The sequence below is a fragment of the Leptosomus discolor genome, chromosome 1 (assembly GCF_034619465.1).
Source record: "Leptosomus discolor isolate bLepDis1 chromosome 1, bLepDis1.hap2, whole genome shotgun sequence".
Classification (NCBI taxonomy): Eukaryota; Metazoa; Chordata; class Aves; order Leptosomiformes; family Leptosomidae; genus Leptosomus; species Leptosomus discolor.
In genome coordinates, this window is record NC_141391.1 from 178884039 (window position 1) to 178904274 (window position 20236).

Consider the following 20236-nt stretch of genomic DNA (forward strand, 5'->3'; position numbering starts at 1 on the left):
GTGTAGAGACGGTGGCTCTCATACACTTTGTAAATGCTGTGAAAGCTTATAACAGTCTGGCAAGAGAGCAGTGGAATGGAACAATCATTTATTTCTGGCATCTTAGATGTATGGCACAAAAAAAAAGTAGGCTGAGCATTTATTAGACATCAGGGTTTATGATAAGACTAGGAGAGGTCAAGGATACTATCTTCAATTCTTTCTTTTTGATGAAGTGCTTTAAAATTCTGAGGTCTAAGGCAGGTCTGAAGCTCTCAGTTTTGAGGGGATAAGGAACTACAGTGAACAAAATATCTCTCTGCAGTGTCGTGAAGGAACTACCTCTGTAGCTCTGAGAAATCCAAGGGGAATTGTGCCAGGAAGTTAACTCAGTCTCACAAGAATTGAAAAGGAGATGGATGGACACAAGAGAGGGACTAAACCCAGAAACTATAAATCACTTCCACGGTGTCTAAAGCTAAACTGAATTTCCAAATGCTAGTGAGATGGTTTAGAACTTAGCTTTTGCAAATACATCTCCTACTTGTCACAGGGATCCACTTTGAAGCTTATGTACATAGAATTTGGAAGTTATTTTGTGATATTTTGTTTTCACCTTCAGTCTCCAGGACGTGAAGTCCTATGACTCCATACAACTCTCACATTTGACTCAAATCAGTAAGTTATTAATAATAAAGATAATTGTCAACAGTAGGGACAAAAGGGTGAGTTCCTAGGTTTACTTAGATTAGAAACTGCCATATACAATCAAATCTGTGACAACAGCAAATGGGTTGAGAAACACATAAAAAGACTGATTACAGAATAAGACTACCCATTTCTAAGCATGAAGTCCCAACAGTTATACAAGCACAAGATTTAAGGCAAAGAGATATTTCTCACTGTGGGCATTTGTGCCCCCCCCCCAAGCCATTAGATAGACTCAAGCAGAATTTTTTGGTCTCAGGTATATATTTTACTGCAAAGACAATGAGATTCAGATGTGCCATTTAAAAAAAAAAAAAACCAAAAAAAACCCAAAACCAAAACACATGTATTTCTCAGGTGGCACAAGATAAAGAGCTGTATGTAGCCTCTTACGCTTGAAGCATCTCAAAACCAGACGTGGGGATTTTTAGTCCCGCAGTGCTGCTAATGTCTAACAACTTTCTAAGAGTGAGGAAGCAGACAGTGCCTCTTGCTCCTCAGGCACGCTGTTGCAATATCAGTGCAGATGCCCGTTGTGACAAAGGTTTCTTGTAATGTAAACAGTTATCGGCTCTTCCACTAAGAAACCCTGCGCCAGACCCTCCGGCACGCTGCAGGAGCTGTGTGCTGAGCCGGCTCCTGTGCTGCTGCCTCTCCTCCCAGGGTCACAGGTCCACAGCTAGACCCCTGCAGCAATCCCCCTTGCCTTGGCCGGCTCCTGGTCCCCGGGAGCCCCTGCCAGCTGCATGCACTGCTGTGCTTCGTGCTGAGTCTGCTCGAGCAGCTCCCTTCCACCTAAATTCAGCAGAAAGATGGAAAATATCACAAATGAAGAAGGAAGGATTCCAAAAACAAGCAGAGCACGTGGGACACTCTCCATTGCAGAGGACAGCAGTGCAGCCTGGGTCCGTAATGAGCTACACAGACCTCTTGTGGTGGTCAAACCTCAGTATGTTCCTGCTAGTCAACTGTTGAGTATTTCATAAAAGTTAGCCGGCATTTTACCATTAAAGTTGGTTTTAGAAATCAAAAATACTTTGCAGTTGTTATTCTTTCTCAAATATCTCTGTGCTTTTTTAAAGCAGTCCCATGCACAGACTTTTATTTACATGTTTTAGTAGCCTTGTAATTTCTGGCTTCCTACAAGTTTTTCCTCTAAAATGTACCAAATTAATCAGAAACCTGAAATTCTATTCATACGTGTCTTCGTAGTGCATTTCCTGTCATTCATACCTCCAAGTGTCCCAGAAAATCCATTAATTGAGAGAAGTCAACAGTGATTAGAACAGTTACAAGACAAATGGGAAGAAGCAACAGTAATTATGCAACAAATTAATGAATATATTAAAGTAAATGGAATTCTTTTCTATTGCAGAAAAAGTAGACATAATTAAGAGTAGGGACGAATTAGTGTTCTTCTGTGTTACAAGGAGAAATGTTAAGGTAAAGGGCAGATAGAACAATTAAAGTATGCAGGCAAATCAATCTGGAAGGCAGCAAAAGTGAATGATTAACTGAAAGCCCTGATCTAACCCACTTAGTTGACTACAGCATGAGAATTAAACAGTAGCATGTCCCAGCAATGCACAATTACCAGCATAAATATCTGGTGTTACTTCAATTTCACAAAGAGTGACATTTTACTCACATAGATATAAAGATACATAGGTATATATTACACCTTCTGTGGTGCAAGGAGATCTCCAGTATCCCAGAGTAGATTTTATTGAGGTACAGAAAGAGAAGGCAGTGACAAAGACAAAAGTTTTAGTTATACAAAATGCATTGGTACAGTTTACAGTTTTTCCTTTTTTTTGCTTTTCTTTCAGTCTTACTGTGATTTTTACCCACTTTTCACCACTTTTGTCAAAAGTTGTTCAGTTTTTGATTGCTGAGAGCTGCCAAGTGGTTAGTTTTACGATGAGTAGTCAAGAGCTTTCATAGGAGAAAGTGAACACTTTTAAATTAACTTTCTTTGATAAGAATGTAATTGTTAGTATCAGATAGGCTCACCAAATTGTCCTTTGACTAGTGCTGATGAGGTTATTGCTACTGCTCCAAGTCTTGTACTGATTCTTCCTTTATTGAAAGGGCTAGATTGTGCATTGCTTCCACTGCAATGAGGTGGTACTTAGATGGCTCATACATGTCCACCTTCGCTAACTTTCAGGAGACATAATTGAGTCTGAGACTCCAAATCTGGGTTTCAATTGCATTACGCTCCTGTTTTCAGAAAGAGGTACACTTTTATGTGTCCTGGAAAAGAGTCAGACACATGCTTTGATGTCATCTTTCTGATAAGAAATAACAGTGCCTGCAGCTCAGACATTACTTTTGAACAACTGTAACAAAAAAGGGAAAGTATGTGGAAGGAAAGCAACTCTACACGAAAGAAAACTCTCTACAGAGAAAAGGTAGACTTTATATTATAGTATTCCATTTTTTTCCTGACAGAGAGAACACGCTAAGGTTAAGAGTTACATTTTATAGGAAGATAGTATCGGTAGGTTAAAGTAAGTAGACTACTCTTTTCAAGCTGAATTCGGAACGTAAACTGGACGGTTGCACTTGGTTATCTGCATGCCTGTAATTATTCTAACTCTCCACTGGATGTCAATACTGCTTAATACAAATGTTGGCTCAGAATGCCCTGGTTGAGCAGAGCAATCCCTGCTTTTAGAGGTGATTACTGTTAAAGAACGTAGGTAAGGAATTTAATTATAGCAGGTGAACCTCGCGCATTTGGAAGTAGGCAGAAGATAGCCTTTAATAGCAAAGGCACTTCTTCCTCCCTTCTCTGAAAAGTTGAGGTTGCGATTGTGTTTCCATTACATAGCTGATGTTGTGCATCTCACTGCAAATTTTTTTTGCCCTGAGCAGTTTGGCAGAATTGGGAACATGGTGTCTAAAATTCCTACTAAAGATAGATAAGTATTCTAGGAAAAAATTACCCTAAAAACAATGCAGATCTACCTTCCACTTTTTACAAAGAGGGAAGGCTTGCTTGAAACCTAGTGCATGAAAGAGAGACATACAGAGTAAGTTTTCATTAAAAAAAAAAAAAGTTGTTAAATGTTTAATACCATGGCTGGTATTAAAGCCAAATTACTGATTGGCTTGAATAAGTCTTAGTTAAGCTCTGAACTTCCAGGAGCTTCCACCCCTTTTGCTCCTACCTGAAACTGATCCCTTGGTGCAGTTTTCCTCTGCAGAGCAGAGGCATGGTGGAGGTGCTGAAGGAAGTGCCAACAGCAGCAGGACTGCAGAACAGGAGATGGCAGGAAGGTAAGGAGAAAAGAGGAATAAAGATTCCCTGTCCTGCAGATACAGGGATGTGGAGGATATCCTGTACTTCCTCTGAAATCCCGGTGAACTCCACCTGATAAAAATTCCATTAAATGAGTAATTGTGTGGTGCAAGTACAGTAGAGTTTAGTTATCTCTATTATCCTCCTGCTGCTGCCAGCACAGGTGAGAACATGATGCCCCTTGAAGAGGAGAAGGAAACGGTGCGGGTTACAAAATCTGAGTAAGCAGAGTATAATTTTTAAATGATAAATATTTTAAAACTTTTTTTTTTTTGGCCAGGTGACTCTGAAAGACAATTAGTTTAACATGGTACTTTTGGCAAAGTAGGGGGTTTTGGGTTTGGGTGGATTTTTTTCACTGTTATATGTAGCAAATCAGCTGAAACAAAATGTAGAAAACAAAATGAACAGAAATGGTGTTTCAATGATTGAGCTCCCAAAGCTGAGCTGATGCCAGTGGCACCCCATGCTTCTGTGATTCTGCCTAACGATGCCTGTGGTATTTAACTTTCATAAGGATTTAATATTTGACACTGTGACAAGATTTTTTCCAAGCATGCATGGAGTGGTTTTTATACTCTTTTTTGGCATATTTATTCAAAATGTACTATATTTAAGATTTCTGTAATCACATACATACATTGGCTACTGGCCACAACTTTTGAGCTATTAATCATACCCTGGAATCCATGGCAGATGTAAAAATTAAGTTTTATTTATCGAACTTACTCATTGGAAATGGCAGCCCAAGAAATTTACTCCTTAGGACTTTGACTTTTCTTACATACTTCTGGCAATGGGTTCAAGGTTTTAGAAAGGTGTAAATCATATTTTTGCTCAGTCCAGACAGTGTTGGCCTAAAACTAAAATTATTTTTCCAGAAACGCAAACCCTTTTGTTTGGATGGCCTTTATTTTTCTGCCAGATTATACCACCAGTGCTATTTCTTTAGCCTAACACTATTTTCCATTATAATCCCATCTTTCAAGAAACAAACCAAGGCCGTCTACCCTTTCAGACATTTCAGACCCACAGATATGACTACCTTTCAAATGAGTTGGGAAGTGGTCTCCAGTGACAGGCGTGGAGGATTCTGTTGGAGGATACTTATTCCATAAATATCTAGGTGAAAACCCAACAACCTGATAGGGAAAAACAGGTTCAGGAGGACAACTGTTTCTGTGGTTTGACCCACAAAAGCTCTGGCTCTGAAAACCTTAGTAGTATATGTGTTTTTTTACAAAAGACAGTGTCTTTGAAAATAAATGGCATGAGTACTCTTCAAGCTGTAATGGGCCCCAAGCGATTGTGATGCTGTTTCTGTTGTTCACTGGCATAGGAGAAGCTCCTACAGCCCAAACTTTCTCAAGTTTTCTATTAAAAAGAACAAATTAGCTACAATGATACAGAAAAGAAGAAAAAAACCCCAACTAACAAGGCTAGCATTATGAGACAAAAATACACCCACCATATGAATGTACAGAGTGCTGCAGATTTGTTCCTGTTTTATTTTACTTGCAAATTGCTTTTGTTTTACAACGTGAAACATTCCTTTTATATACATATATGATATATTAAAGTGTAAGAACTAAATTAATTCCAATTGTCTTCCGCTTGGACTAAATATATGTTAATGTCTGGGCTCTATTTTATTCGCTTTCACATTCCAAACATTGTCATGTCATAATACATCTTTTTGTATTTGTACCGCAGATCTATACAGCACATTATCATTCAAAGCCCAGTTGCTTTCTTGAGAAGCTTATAATCTAGCCCAAATTAAGAAGGCACCTGAATGACAGTTTGTAAGAGAGTGTATAGACACCAGTGGAGAGCATGTCAGCATAAAAGGGACTCCTCTACCAAGATGCAGCAAAGGAAGTATTTGGGCTTTGTTCACCCAGCCCTAGCTGCTGCTTAGCTGGTGCTTATGCTGGTCTGTCCTTATAAACGTTGGAGAGAGGGTTATTCAGACATTAGGTGAGCTAACTCATTAGGTGCCTAATGCTAAAAGGGGTGGATACCTTGTGTTCCAGGAACAGAAGACTGTTCCAGGAACAGAAGACAGTCCCAAGAACAGCACGTTGAAAAGGAAGCTGTCCAGTTTGCAGGAAAAGCTGTTTAAAAAATATACTCATCGTTTAATCCAGACTGTTCTGGCTGGTGGTCCTAGTGCTCCCCAGGTGGGCAGATATCCCTGTCACCAAAACTATCTTTTCCCCCTCCCAGGTGAAGGCACTACCACCAGTGGGCACAGCCCTCTCCCTGGACCTGGCAGAGATGTTCCAGCATGGCACGCCGGTGAGATATGGGTTTATGGGGAAAGACCAGGCAAGCAGGGCAGATGTTAAGCAGGAGGATTAAAGCTCTGCAGTCTGTGCTGCATGTCCTGTGGGAGGGGGACATCTTCCCCCCCAAGATCTGCGGTCATTTGGGGAGTGTTGGTCAGGTGTCTGCGTCACCCACCTGCAGCGAGGGACAGGCTGGCTCCAGACTGAAAAGATGGAGCTTCCTCCTGCAGCGTCAGTGATCTCACCCTTCAGTTTATTTGCCCGTTTTATTTGCTGTAAAACAGAACTTTTTTGGTTTCTCAGAGGAGAGCAAACACAAAGAAAATCCGAACTCAGTTCAGTCTGAACTGAATCGGTGTACAACTTGGCCTCCAAACTGAAATCAACTATCTGCAAAGCCCTGAAGGAAACCGTCATGCTGATTTGAGGTAGACCAGTACAAATCCAACAGTTTCAATAGGCTACTTCAGGCATTAGTGTTAATATCTGTGCAGCTGTTATGAGGGGAAAGATAAGCAGCATCTATGAGGTTCTGTCTGTGACTTGAAACGTGGTGATACAAATTCATTATCCATGGCGCTGCTCAACACACTCATTATTTATTTGTTCCTAAATAGTCCTCTCAGGTTTTGTTTTGTAAGTTTTCCTACATTCCTCCTGCTTCAATGTCTCGTTGTTTGCCAGCATCCTACTTGTACTCAAAATGGGTAAGATTTGTTTTCCGAAATGTCAGCATTTCCAGGTGTCAATTTTCTTCCCTTTTCAGGCGCAGCAGTGCCAGCAGAAGGTTGGCTCTCTTTTTCTGGCTCCACTGTGCATTAAATTCAACCTTTCCTTTGAAAGGTTTGTGTTTCAGAACAGCTAATTTGAAAAAAAAAAAAACAACAAACGAAAAACCTGACCCCAAACAAGATGGTTAATGGAAGAAAAAGCTCTCAGCTTCTGTTTGAAAGTTCTTCAAAAGCAGGAATGTAAAGGGCCTAGCGAACACAAACAGTTCTCATCCATACCCTTTCTCCATGCCAACATATTTCTTCCTTCCAACTTCTGATCACAAATCAGTAGTTTAGTAACTGACCCTGTAGTATTTTGGACTATTATTCTATTTGGGTCTGCTTTCACCTAAATAACAACCATCTGGTGGCATCTCAAATCAGAATCATGTGATGGACTGTATATAATAACCAGTTCAAGGATTGTCAGGGGAAGGGTTAACATTCTTGCCCTGAGCAGAAGGACCACAGCTGCATGCTGTAAACTTCGCACAAAGATTGTCAGGGTGGAAGGACTGGGTCAGCTGTAAAGAATTAAGCAAATCCCCTTACTACAAGAAGAGGGAAGAAGAAGAATGGAATTAAGTCCTTTTCTGTTCTTGTGTTTGGTTCATAGTAAAATAGATAACTGAGAACATTTGAGGCATACCTTGACCCTTAACCTCTACACAATTGTTCCTCATGGAGGGCCTTGCTCCTTGATCTTGCAGAACCTGAGTAATTCATCTGCTGTTCCAGTAACATCCAAGGTTTGCAGAAGGTGTGTGGAAAAGAGACCATGTGAACCTGCAAACTCATTTGCTATTTATCTGGAAATATGTATCCCTGCTGTCAATCTAACATTATGTTCCTAAAGGAAAGGCAGAGGGTTTACTCTATGCTGAGATGTTCCCTGCACAAATCCTTCTTCAAGTGCAAGACTGACTTAAAGTATCATGAAAGTGCCTTGTTTTCCCCAAAGTGTTAAAATCCTACTTTAGCACAAACAGAAGGTCCAAAATGCAGAGTTCCCTGAAAGGTTCATCACAGGGACATGGGGAAACAGCAGATCTTTCTGCTACAATAAGTCATTGGGCAGCTGGAAACAAAAGTATGTGTCACAGGATGTTAGAGATGGAAAAAAAAAAATAATAAGGGCCTGGTAGATTTTGCTTATCCAAAGGCTCTTTTGTGGAGAGGAGGAATGTGAAATGCTGGAGCATGTCGCAGAAAGGAGGCTTTCAAAAAGAGACGTGGCTGAGGATGCTATTACAGCCTGGGACCATGGTAAGGGTATAGTCCCAGCTCCTCGTGACGGGTGGGGAAGGCCACATTCTGCTCTCTTGTTTCTTTCTGCTTTCTTGGGTTCTTTGAGTTTGTTCGCATGCCAAGAGTTATTAGGCTTTGGCCTTTTTCATTGTTCCTTTTTAGCTGTGGGTTGGGAAATAATTTTCCTCTATGTATCTACGTGAATGCAAGGTGTGTATGTATACACAGAACCTAAGTATGTATAGATCTAAATATATGCATGTGTAGACATACAAAAACTTCTGTATGAATGTAACTTTGTATATACCAAGTTGTACAAAAGCACAGCCATATGCTTATGTTTGTAATCATACAGAATCCTACTGAAATCAGTAAGACTTCTTCCAGCAACAGCAGTTGCGTGGGGTACGTTTTGACAGTTCAGAGTACAGGTGGGCTTTTTCGCTCTGAGCCCAGATCCAGGCACTTGCTGCTCATCAGAAGGCTGATGCACCTCTGGTGTCTTTGGAGGAACTGCCTAAGGGAGCAGCAACCTATCTGAACCTTTGTTCCTGCTTTTCCTGAATTGTGTGAGGCGATGCTTTATGAGCTTAACTGTTTTGTCTGTGACAACTGCTGCACTGCACGTCACTGAAGCTGCTGTCCATCTGCAAGATTTAAAGCAAGATTTGACTGTAGCTGCTATTGACAATGGAAAAAGCAGATTTGTACTGGGTTGTTTTTTTTTTTTTTTGGTGGGGTAAGACTTTATTTGGTATATGAAAACATTTTTCAAAATTATTAGATCAATCCCTCTGTAATTTGATTTGTTGGGTGGGAGGAGGGGGAGGGAAAAAACCTATTGTAGAATGTTTTTCAATAAAACTGCAACAACTGAGACTCCAGACCAACAAACACTTACACATGTGCTTAGCTTTAAATCTGAGTTAGACCCATGGGGCCTATATTTGTATTTGATTAATGACAATTATTTGAAGAAGGATGGACTGGGTGGAATCAACTGGAAAAAATATGTAGCTATAAAAATGTATGCTTACTGTAACTTATTTTTATACTGTTTCAGTTCTCTTATATTCTTTTATCTTGCGTATTTGGCACACAGCTGTAGATTTCTAGCATAAGGAAAAGGTTGCACTGTCAAATTCTGTTTAGTTTTAATCAGAAGTGTCCAACTAAGTCCCCATTTGCCAACATGAGCCCAAGCAGAAACCATATTAACACTAGGGAAACTGATTGCAGAACTGGGACCGTAATTTGAATGAGCTCCAGGGGTTGATGTCCCTTTCTTCCTTCCTCTGGTGAGTTCAGGAGCCCTGCTTAGATGGTTACAAGATCGAGCCTACAGTATGATAGCAGGATCACTTCATCGACAATCCCCTTAACCCTGATATGTGTTTCGTCTTGTCTGTACACAAACTTGTCTGTTTGCAACCAGGCATTTGAGAGCAAAGTTAAGCAGAGCTGGCGTCTTTCAGATAAGAGCCTGTCACAGAATCCTCATGATACTGCAAGAAGTGTTTTTAATAATATGAGAAGTGGTAGAGTACTGGGACAGGTCTTACTATGATAGTATTATCAGATCACTGCCAGGCTCCACGGCTCTGGAGGCACAAGTTCCGGTTACGTGGGTGACCGTCAGGTTTGTCGAGTTTGCTGCCTGCATGAGTTGCTGCCTCGATCTGCAGAGTGGCTCTGGGAGAGCCAGCAGCCGCAGTGCTCCTACCCCAGCCTGAGTGCTCCTGCTCCAGCATCAGTGCTCCTGCCTCAGCCTGGACACCTCCCTTAGACCAACTGTAGGAAGAGGAGCTGTCAGGGTGGCAGGAGAGATCATGCAGCCACTTAACTACTCTTTTTCTACTGGAGAGAGGTCTTGCTGCCCAACCCTTTCTTTTCACTATGGCAGACAGGAGGAGGAATAGAGCACCTAGACTTGGCATGGGACCTGCTCAGTCTCAGCTCAGGTTAGCAGTTAGAAAAGACACTGCTTTGAGAGCACAGCTCAGATGAGGAGAGCATGAGCATGTCCACCCCTGAGCAATTCACTCTCTGTTTGTAGTGACTGGTGAGAAACAGCCCATAATTTACCTCAGCCTTAGGGCAGGGGTAGGATTCAGCTCTAGACTGACAGCTGAATCTAGGATGTACATATAGGTGTCTAAAGGTGAGCCAGGTTTTCAAGTGTCTGATGCGATCAGTGGAGACATCGTCTATACAGCAAGGGGAAACCAGAGGGCAGTTCAGCCCACTACAGGTAACTCTATTGTAGGGTGAGTTTCTTTTTGGTCTCCGTTGACTGTGTTGACCAGATCTCCATGGCTGTACTGTAAGCTTAGACATATTGCTCCTGCTTAGGTACCTATGTCTGGTATGTTTTTCTTAAACTGTATCCTGTCCCAGGTGTTTGTGTTTGGTCAAGTCCTGTAGGTGCTTGTTTCCCTCCACTGTCTTCAAAGGTAGGCAGCAGATGACTGCTAGGTGGCACAAACCATAACAGAGCTTCACTGCTGTGGAAGGAGAAAAAGAGCAGTGACAGTTCCCAGGAAAGGTCCTGCTGGGGCTGAAGATGCCAGCTGTGCTTGGGTGAGGTCAGTAGAAGTCTTCTCTGGACTGTCTCTGGCTCAGGCTTCTAATTCCTAGTAAATGGCTTCCAGGTCCTTCTGGAAGTACTTGTTTTCTAAGAGTGTGGGTTATCCTTAAGCAAACTGGAGAGCCAGATTAGTTTAGTTAGTTATAGTCTCCTCTAGTTAGATCCCTAACTCACTCAGGACTTCAAAGAGAAAGATAGCTGGGCTTGAGATGTCTAAATCCAAATTGCAGTTCTGCACATGTTAAGCATTACCTAAGCTCTCGAGAAGGCCAGACAAGACCCCAAGATCATGCCTAACCCTGTTGCTTTATATATAGTTGACTCAGATAAAAATTGGTACCTCAGCTGCAAGAGCTGGATTAAGACCATGAAGCGAGTGCAGGGAGGCATTGCACTCAGCACGGGGAAGGCATGCTTGCCCTCTAACTCTCAGAGTAGTGAGCTTCTCTTTAGAAAACATAGATTAGCAAGACTGAAGATGGCCCTCTCAATATTTCCTAGCTTGAACACTCTGAGTAGAAAGCCATTTTACCGTGTGAAGTCTGCTCTGAGGAATCTGACTCTCCCAAGTCACCTGTAAGGACTACCTTACTGCATTTCACAGCCAGGACACAGAAAGGTGAAGTGAGATGATAAAGGTGCCACCACCCAAGTTCCTTTGGGAAGCTGGCACTTGGCTATACCTCTGCAGCCAAACACTCATAAAGGTTAATGTATCTTGAGTCTAAACTGCTGCTCCAACCTCAGCCTGAAAATACCTTCCTCTCTGAACTGCTGGGTCCTGCTGTGCATTGCTTAAACAGCTGCAGAGCTCCACTCCTGAGGGACCTGCCGGCTTGCACTGGGTGAGATCCTGTGTACACAGTTTTGTGTGCTTCTTTGGAATCACCTGATAAAAGGTGATATATAAACAGAAGGTCATCATTGGTGGGCAGTAAGGATTACGTCTAAGCCTCGTTATTTCTATGGCTGAGATAGATTTTACCTTTTCTTGTAGTACTGCCTAAATGGAAACCACCAAGACTGAGGCAAAACATCTACACAAGACTTAGCTGTTTAGACCGCTCCATTCTGACCACGGGTTCAGATTCTGCAAATGTGTCTGTTTTCTCCTGAATTGACTAGGAGAGATGGTCCAATCTATATTGGGTTGGGTAAGGCCCATGGGCAAACACAAGTTAACAGATATGATGCTGCATTTATCTATAGTGCACGAGGTTGTTAGACACATAAGAAAACTTATCCACAAGTCAATACTGTGAATTCAGTGAATATAACAACAGATGCAACAAACCCCACCCCTTCAGTAAAAAGCCTTTGCAGGCTACCATTTGGGACTTTGGGTCAAGAGTTCCCAGTCTCTCTTCCTTCTGCTTCCACTGCAGTACCACTCCTACTGCAGGAGTACAGGGCTGTGGCTGAGACTACTGCTGGGGTGAGGCACCAAGAGAGACATTTGTCTTCCCAGAGCCTGTAACTCTGGGCTATAATCACACACAAATGTCCTGTAGAGACTGTTTGACAAACAAGGTGCAGAAGCCATGGAGTCATTTAGCAGAAATTGCTGTTTGACATGTCAGGTAGATTACTGAAGTACAGTAGAGGTTTCAGATTTTATTTTCTATCTAAGTGTGTTTTACATCTCTTTAAAGACTCTAAAACAAATAAACTGAACAGTGCTTGAGTAGCCTAATCCAGTTGTTACTATGACAGTTATTTAGAAATACTTTCGTATTTAACAATACATTCCCGAGCCAAGCAGGGAAGCCTGTTCTAGCACAGTGACACGGATATATAATTTCAGTATATAAACTACTAATGAAACAGAACCAAGTGTATGTGTAGTAATGGCAAATTAAATTCTACATATGTTATTAAGTGAAAATAATAATTGGGCCCTCTTGAGTGCAAATTTCTGCAGTTGCCTATGATGACAAGCTGGAGAAAATGGAAGGTTTGGCTTCCAGATATCATCTCATAATTTTCCAGCTATTGGACCCATGAATCTCTGTGCTTGGTAAGTAGACTCTGGGCTGGAGCAAGAGTTTCAGCCCCAGACCTCCCTCATTTTAGGAGACTACTCCGAGAGCTAGGTTTTTGGCTATTCGGTGGTGGTCCTCTGTCTGTAGTTTTGGGCAGAAATTCCATCCTCGAGCAGAGAATGCTTTCCCAATCACTATTTCATTGAAGCTGGCACACACTGTGAAAAGCTTTATTTTCAATGAGTCAGCACTTTCCGAGTAAAATCCATTTTGTCAGAAAATTGTCTACTAGCTTTCACCCTATGCTAGCTGCACACATCCCCTGTACGGAAAAAATCCCAGCTGAGAAGGATGTTGCAGCTGCCGTAGATGAAGTCTGACAGGTAATGGACCTGGTCTTTTGCATTGCCTCCCACAGATGCATCTGACCAAGTACTCTGGCTTTCCTCTGCTTTCCTAGCCAGCAGCTGATCCCTGATTCATATGGGTGTGAATTGAGAAAAAAGGCCTTTAACAGCACTAATGTTTAGTTAAAGGCACACCACATGACGGTGTGCTGAGCGGGGTGAATCAGGGAATAATCCCGGACAGCAATTTAGGCATGAATATAATGAGATGTGTGCTGCTGTTAAAGCAATTATTTCTGTACAGTGATGAGTGTCACAGGTGAGATCAGGGTCTTAGCAATCTTTAGCACATAGCCTCTGTTGTTCTCCAGTGTAGGTATTCCATTTTTAAGTTTGGTTGTGGGTTTTTTTTTAAATAAAATAAAGTAAACTAAACATATATGTATATATACGTATATATATCTCAATACATATGGGAACAAAGGTGAATGCAAAAAAAAAAAAGCATTCAAAAGACAATTGCGTGTGACTAATGTAAAGAGGTTAATAGATTCTAATATACACAGCTTAGGAAAGGCATTTATGGAAGGAAGAGGGAGGAAAAATATTTAAACATGTGAATAGTGAAGTAATGCTATCAGAGAAGAGTAACTACTTCAACAGGTTGTGAGTGGGAATGATAAGGTGAAAAAGCTGCAAATTAAAGAAGATGAAATATCAGAAACATGACAGAACTGAACAACTTGCCTTGTACAAGTGAAAACTGGGAAAAATAAGGATAAAATCTGAGATGCCTAGGTCTTGGTGTTGGTTGTTTTCTTTTTTGTCTCTGAAGATGACAAAATTCTCAGAAGTTTCAGTAGGAGCTGGTTTGTGCTGTCCCAAAGGGTTAAATACAGTTCAGCTTTGGGGGTGGAAAGTACCTCCCATCAGTGGGGCTGAAGGAGACAGAGCAAAAGCCTGAGTGGCAGAAAGGTGGTGCTGTGTCATCTTCCCTCTTCCTCCTTTCCCCTCCCTTCAAAATGAGGATTAAACACCGATAAAAAAAAAAATCTGCAATTTTGACAATCTTTTTCTTAATTTAAAGGCTGTTCATACACAACCTAAAGGCTGGGTTGAATTAGGCTACAGTCCACAAGCTGCTCTGCCCGATTCTGAGTGGTATGAAACACGAGGAGCAGGAGTTGATATTTATAACCTTATAATAAATTATTCTGATAAAGAACAGCCTGATAGCAATGCATGCATATTCATTTCTCATAATCTGTCTTGAAGGCCATTTACATAATCAGTTAACTGAGAAATGCAATGGGATTATATTATCCCACTGCCTTCATTCCTAAGTCTTTTGCCTTAATCAGGGTGGAAAGTTCAACTGACACCACATTTCCAACAGTAATCATACCTTCTCCTCATCTCACAAGGCCCCTTTCACCAGAGAAGAGCCCTAAATACATTGGCATTTTTCGTATGTGGCGGTAGTTTCCCTAGGTTCTGTGATCTAAAATCTCGAATCTTGAATGTTTCATAGTTCAGCTTAACTATGTTTCTTAAAGTCAGTTCAAGGGGCAAAGAAAATTACTGAGCTCTGTTTAAAAAAAAAAAAAAAAAAGGCAGAAAAATGCTGGTAAACTGAGTTTCGAGCTAGAAGTGAGAGAAATATTGATGTTGTAGATAAGTGTGAGATTTCATGGAATCTCATGGCAGGGATATTTCAGCAGAATGCCCCTGCTCTGCACATTCAGGGAACATGTAATGGGATACCACTTAAATGAGTGGAAAAAAGTCATTGTACCACTTTGAGAGGGAAATAATTGCATTTTATTACCCATTTGGGCCACATGAAGCAACACCACTTCTAGCTTGACCCTTTAGTGCTGCTAACAAGTGTCATTTAGTTTAATAAATATGTCATTATCTTTTACTTAAACTACAACTCTAAGTCATTATTAGAGCTGGGCAGAAGAAGGAAATTCCATTTTATGTAGTACTTTGCCATTTCAAATTAGACTTTACTCTGACTTGGCAATGAAAATAAAATAAATGTGAACTTTCTTCAAGAGAAGGAATTGAGGGTGGGGAATTGAGGGTGGGCCAGAAGGTCTTGAAGCTATTGTTGGACCCACCTGGTTGGAGGTTGAGGAGCCAATGCAGGAGGCGGTAGAAATGGTACAGTTCTTCTCTTGCAACTATTTTTGGTTTTCAAACCCATGCTTAGCTTTCTGTGTGTGTTTAAGTACCACTGACTTTACTGGGATTAAGCTCATGTTTAAGTTTGAATGGGGATGAATCCAAGAGGGTTCATAAATCCTCTCCTCTGAACTAGGAGGCTGATGGCTGGAAGCCAGCACAGCTTAACTGGTGGTGCTCCCCAAGTACGCACAAGGACATGCTAGGCCTGCCAACCAAGAAAAACACAGGTTCTTTCTGTATGAAAATCTTCAACTGGAGTTTGGAAACTCTACTTCACCATTGTACACTCCTACAAAACCAAACTGATACAGTGGTACCATGTGCTAGGCAAGGGAGCTACTTCTAAATATGGACAATGTTTGCACATAACCTAATTTTAGATCATGAAGTTTGTTTAGGAGGGAGCTAAGAGACAGTGATGTAGTCTCTGTATTTGTCTGTATTTGAAGACCTATCAATTGCATATGAGGTGCTAACATAAAAAAAGGGTAAAAGAAAGAGATAGTATCTTAGTATGACCTTTTCCCATCTTTCATCAACACTGAGAAAGTTACCTCTTTAATCTGCTTAGTCTGTGTTGGCTGGAGGCCTGGGAACCAAAGCCTTCACTGGCAGCCCAACAGCCACTACTTCACTACCATCTTGGCTGAGTCCAACTCATTTTTATTAGCAACTAATTTATTACATAACATAGGCAGCAGGAGGACATTTCAAAAACAATAAAAGTTTTCAAAGATTTATGACCTACTAAAGACAGCAAAATATGCTTTATACATAAACTATGAACACAAAGAGATTTGAATTTTCTTCAGTTTGAGGCATAATATACTTGGTCCTGCATAGCAGCTACTTATTTATCTGAGTTTAGTAAGGTGACCGAAAAACAATGGGGATTTTGTTTACATATTATTAAAAAGAAAATCACAATATGCATCAGGTCATGAAAATTCTATGATAACTGTGTTTACAACTATAATGGTCAGGCATTTCCTTTGATTTAATACTAACATATGCTATGCTTTAAAACCTGTTAAAAGAATGTTATTACATTAAAGGATGGAAAAGTAAAGAAAGTCTGAATATTAAATATAACTTAAATGTGAAGAAATTCTTGTGAGTCTTTGTGAATGCTCAACATACAAAGCCCTATGAGCCCCCTAAGAAGAGATAGAGGAATATTCCTTGCCCATACTCCTTACTTATGAAAGCAGAAGGTATTCAGCAGACCAATTAAAAACACAGTTAGGATTATCTAAATCTATTCGTGGATTTCCGCTGACAAATATTTTTGTTCAAAACTACAGATAAATAAAATAGTATTTTTAAAAGGTGGTATACTGCATTTTCTATTTGTTGTACTAAATTTCTGTAGTAGTAGTAGTAGTAGTAGTAGTAGTGCTATCTGCATTTCAAAAATTGTTCCTCAAAATCCTGAAACATAATTTTTTCTTCATTTCAGTGAGCAAACTGAGGAACCTGATTTACATGGCAGCTTTTAGGTTTGCTGCTGGAATTGTTTTGGGTGAAAATCTGGACTCGTGTTGAATGATTTTCTTCACAAACAATGCAAGGGAAAAATGTGTATTTTTCCTTGATAAAACAAGTCCAAATGGAATGTTTTGATGAGTGTTGATCAAAACCAGAACACTTGGTTTAAAATAAGTTAAAACAGTTGATGAGGAAAGTAGTAGTGTGAATACCTCTAACTTCTCCTCACTGTGGCTGGCTTCCCTAGCTGAGCTGTGTTCCTGCCTTGCGCAGCAGCCAGGAGGACTTGCAAGATACAGCTCAGCTGGACAATGGTGGGACCATCCTCCATCCTGGGAGATGTAGTCTCATTATGGAGGTGAAATCACACAGCTTTTGGAGTATTCTAGGGGGAAAAAAACCCACAAGAAGTGGGCTATCTTAGCTTCCCATCAGCTAAAAATGACGAATAACCTGGCATAAATATCAGCTTTTCAGCCAAATAGCGTTCAGGGTATGTGCAAGAACATTGATTGTTTCTTGCCCCTCTATCGGTAATATGTTGCAACTCGTAGCTTTTATTTTTTTTTAGAAATGTCTTGTAAGTTGGGTGATTAAATCAAATACAAACCTCTTGGCAGTTCACTGCTGTCACTGGTTTTTTGGTCATATCACTCATGCAAACTTTGATAGTATCAAGTGTTATTGCTAAAGAATATATGCTTAACCAAAGGTATCTTTACAGACAACCTGTAAACTTTCAGTATAGCAGAAGCTTACATATATGGCTTCTTTATCTAATCTGTTTCTTAAAAACAACCTATACAGTTCTCTAATAGCCAGAGCTACAAAAGCCCAGTTTCCGATTTCTTTACTCTTACTGTTGACTATTTTAATGACTTGTATGAGGCCCAAGCTTATGTTTTATTTGAATCCACATTGACTGTCAGTACTCACAATACAATGATTTTTTCCCTATATCTAGCAGCATATTCTCATATCTTTTGAAACCTTTATCTTAATATCAGATTAAGCTAAAAGTGGTCTGAACGTTATAGGAAAGGAAATGAAGAGGACTGATGGAGCACGTGAAGCGTGCCTTCTTCAGAAATCAGTTAAAATGGATCCACACCCTTATCAAAGGGATAGGTAAATTTGATATTTCAATTAGCATAATTGATAGAGTTTTTCTGATGGAGTAATTTAACTCTTATATCCTCAGAATTTTTTTCACCTTGCAAAATATACAGTTGTCATCCCATTTTACTGGAAATTTTTGAAAGGAAAAAAAAAGGAGATACGCAATATTAAAATACCAGGTCTACCTTTGTCAAAACTGATTTGTAGTGCTGTGAAGTCCTATGCAGCTGAGGTCTAGAGTGAATTAAAGCCTGGAAGCATGGCTGTATTTTAGTGCTGAGCCATCAGGTGCGAATATTTGCCTGGATGAAAGAGCCCTCATTTGTTACTACTGGATAGACGTGCTGACCATAAATCTGAAGCAAGGAAGGGCACTGGGCTGAACTGGCACCCCAAAATACTTAGGCACGTAAAACCCCCAAGTATTCTGTTATTTGTGCCCTGAATGTTGACGCCTGTCTGACTGGGACCGATAGCCTTGTATGACTGTTTTTTGACATGGGCATCTGCATGCAGAATAGGAAGCCAAACAGCTGAGGGGCAGTTTATTCTGCTCTCTGCTGCTATAGTTACTTCAAAGCTTGAACTAGCGCTTTTCTTCCATGATGGCTATTTTGTTAAAACCAAAGCATTTTGTAAAACATACTAGTATTCTCTCAAAATATAATTAACAAGGTTCTCAGGTTCAGGAGTGTATCAGAGAGAGAAAAGCACTTGCCTGGAAGGAGGGAAGCTCAAATTCAGCTTCTTCACTGCCTGGTTCCTTGTGGGGAGCTGAGTTCAGCTTTTTTTTTTTGTCTGAGGTGAGTAACTAATCTGCAGGTTATACACAATATTCCGGCTGTTCTCCTGGAATAGGTTTCTTTTCTTCATCCTAGTTTAAAAGGAGGCATTGGTTTTATTCACGTTAGAACAGGCTTTGAAACCTCAGTATGTTTCATGAGCTGGATTTACTGCTTTTCAGCCAGCCCTAATGTGACCTGTGGTTCTTATCATGGCCCAGGGTAGTTATTGAGATATTGTTTGATACCTTTCTGGTTGATCCCCAGGAAGGTCTAACAGGGAGGAGATAAAAGTAGCTGCAGAGAGAGTAATGCTCTCCTTTTTTAAATAACTTGTTCAGAGCTAGTAGATGGAGATCACAGTTATGATGCTTATTCTGATCATAGGAAATAGAGAAAAATATACGCTTAACCAGACCAGGAAAATAGAAAATACCTATTTATCTAATAACAAGAATAAAGGGATATAATAATACAATATTTTGAGGGGTTTCTATGTCAGTGAGTGCTCAGCAGGGCTGGCTGATAAATCTTTAGTACTACGCTACAGGCCAAATAAATTGAAGTGGCCTAAAACAAGAGTCAAGAGTTCACTGAAGACCTGACTGAACCGAGAGCTCAACATCAACCTGTCAAACCCCAGTGACTTGGATGCTACCACTGTGTACTCAGCTGCTTAAGGAGAGGCTCAAGGCAGTTGACATCTGTCTACAAAGCAGTTTTGCATGTACCACAGATCATTCTGCACCCTGTGGTCAGCGACTGAGCTTGTCACACAATATATAGCACACTGTTCACCACAAATAAGCATTCAAAACTCTGTATCCATTCAAAATGACTGCATGGAATAATGTCTTCCTCTGTTGCTTATTCTGCTGAGTATTAGACCTTTACAGTTTGTGATAGGGATGCTGCTTCATGTCATGTTTCCATCAATAGTCATTAATACATCTGTTAGGACATCCAAGCAACAAACTGCCAGCCAAGACCTGGGTCACAGGCTGTCTATTTGTCTATATTAGCTGGAAAAAAGTAGTGCTCTGTTGGCAGAAGAATTATTTAAGAATTTCAAACCTTTTAATGATGCTTAACCAAGTTGTCTTCATTTTATGTGAACAAACATTGGTCATAAAGGGAAAGGAATGGTAAACAGGACCACAGCCATAAAAGATACGAATTTGGAGCTTCTTCCTTGAAATGGAATTATCTGTTAGACACTGTACAGTGTTTCTAGTCTACAACAGAGGTATCACAGCCACGTTGCTGTTACTTGTTTTACCAGCATTCGTTCTGAAGTTATTGTAAGTCTCTCTCCCTTGAAGTCATTAGCTGGTGCTGTTTCATTTAAACTAAAATAAAATATTTTGCATTATCTGTACTAAATGAGATAGAGGCTGCAAATAGCAGTAGCAGCATTTAGTCACAGGGCTTC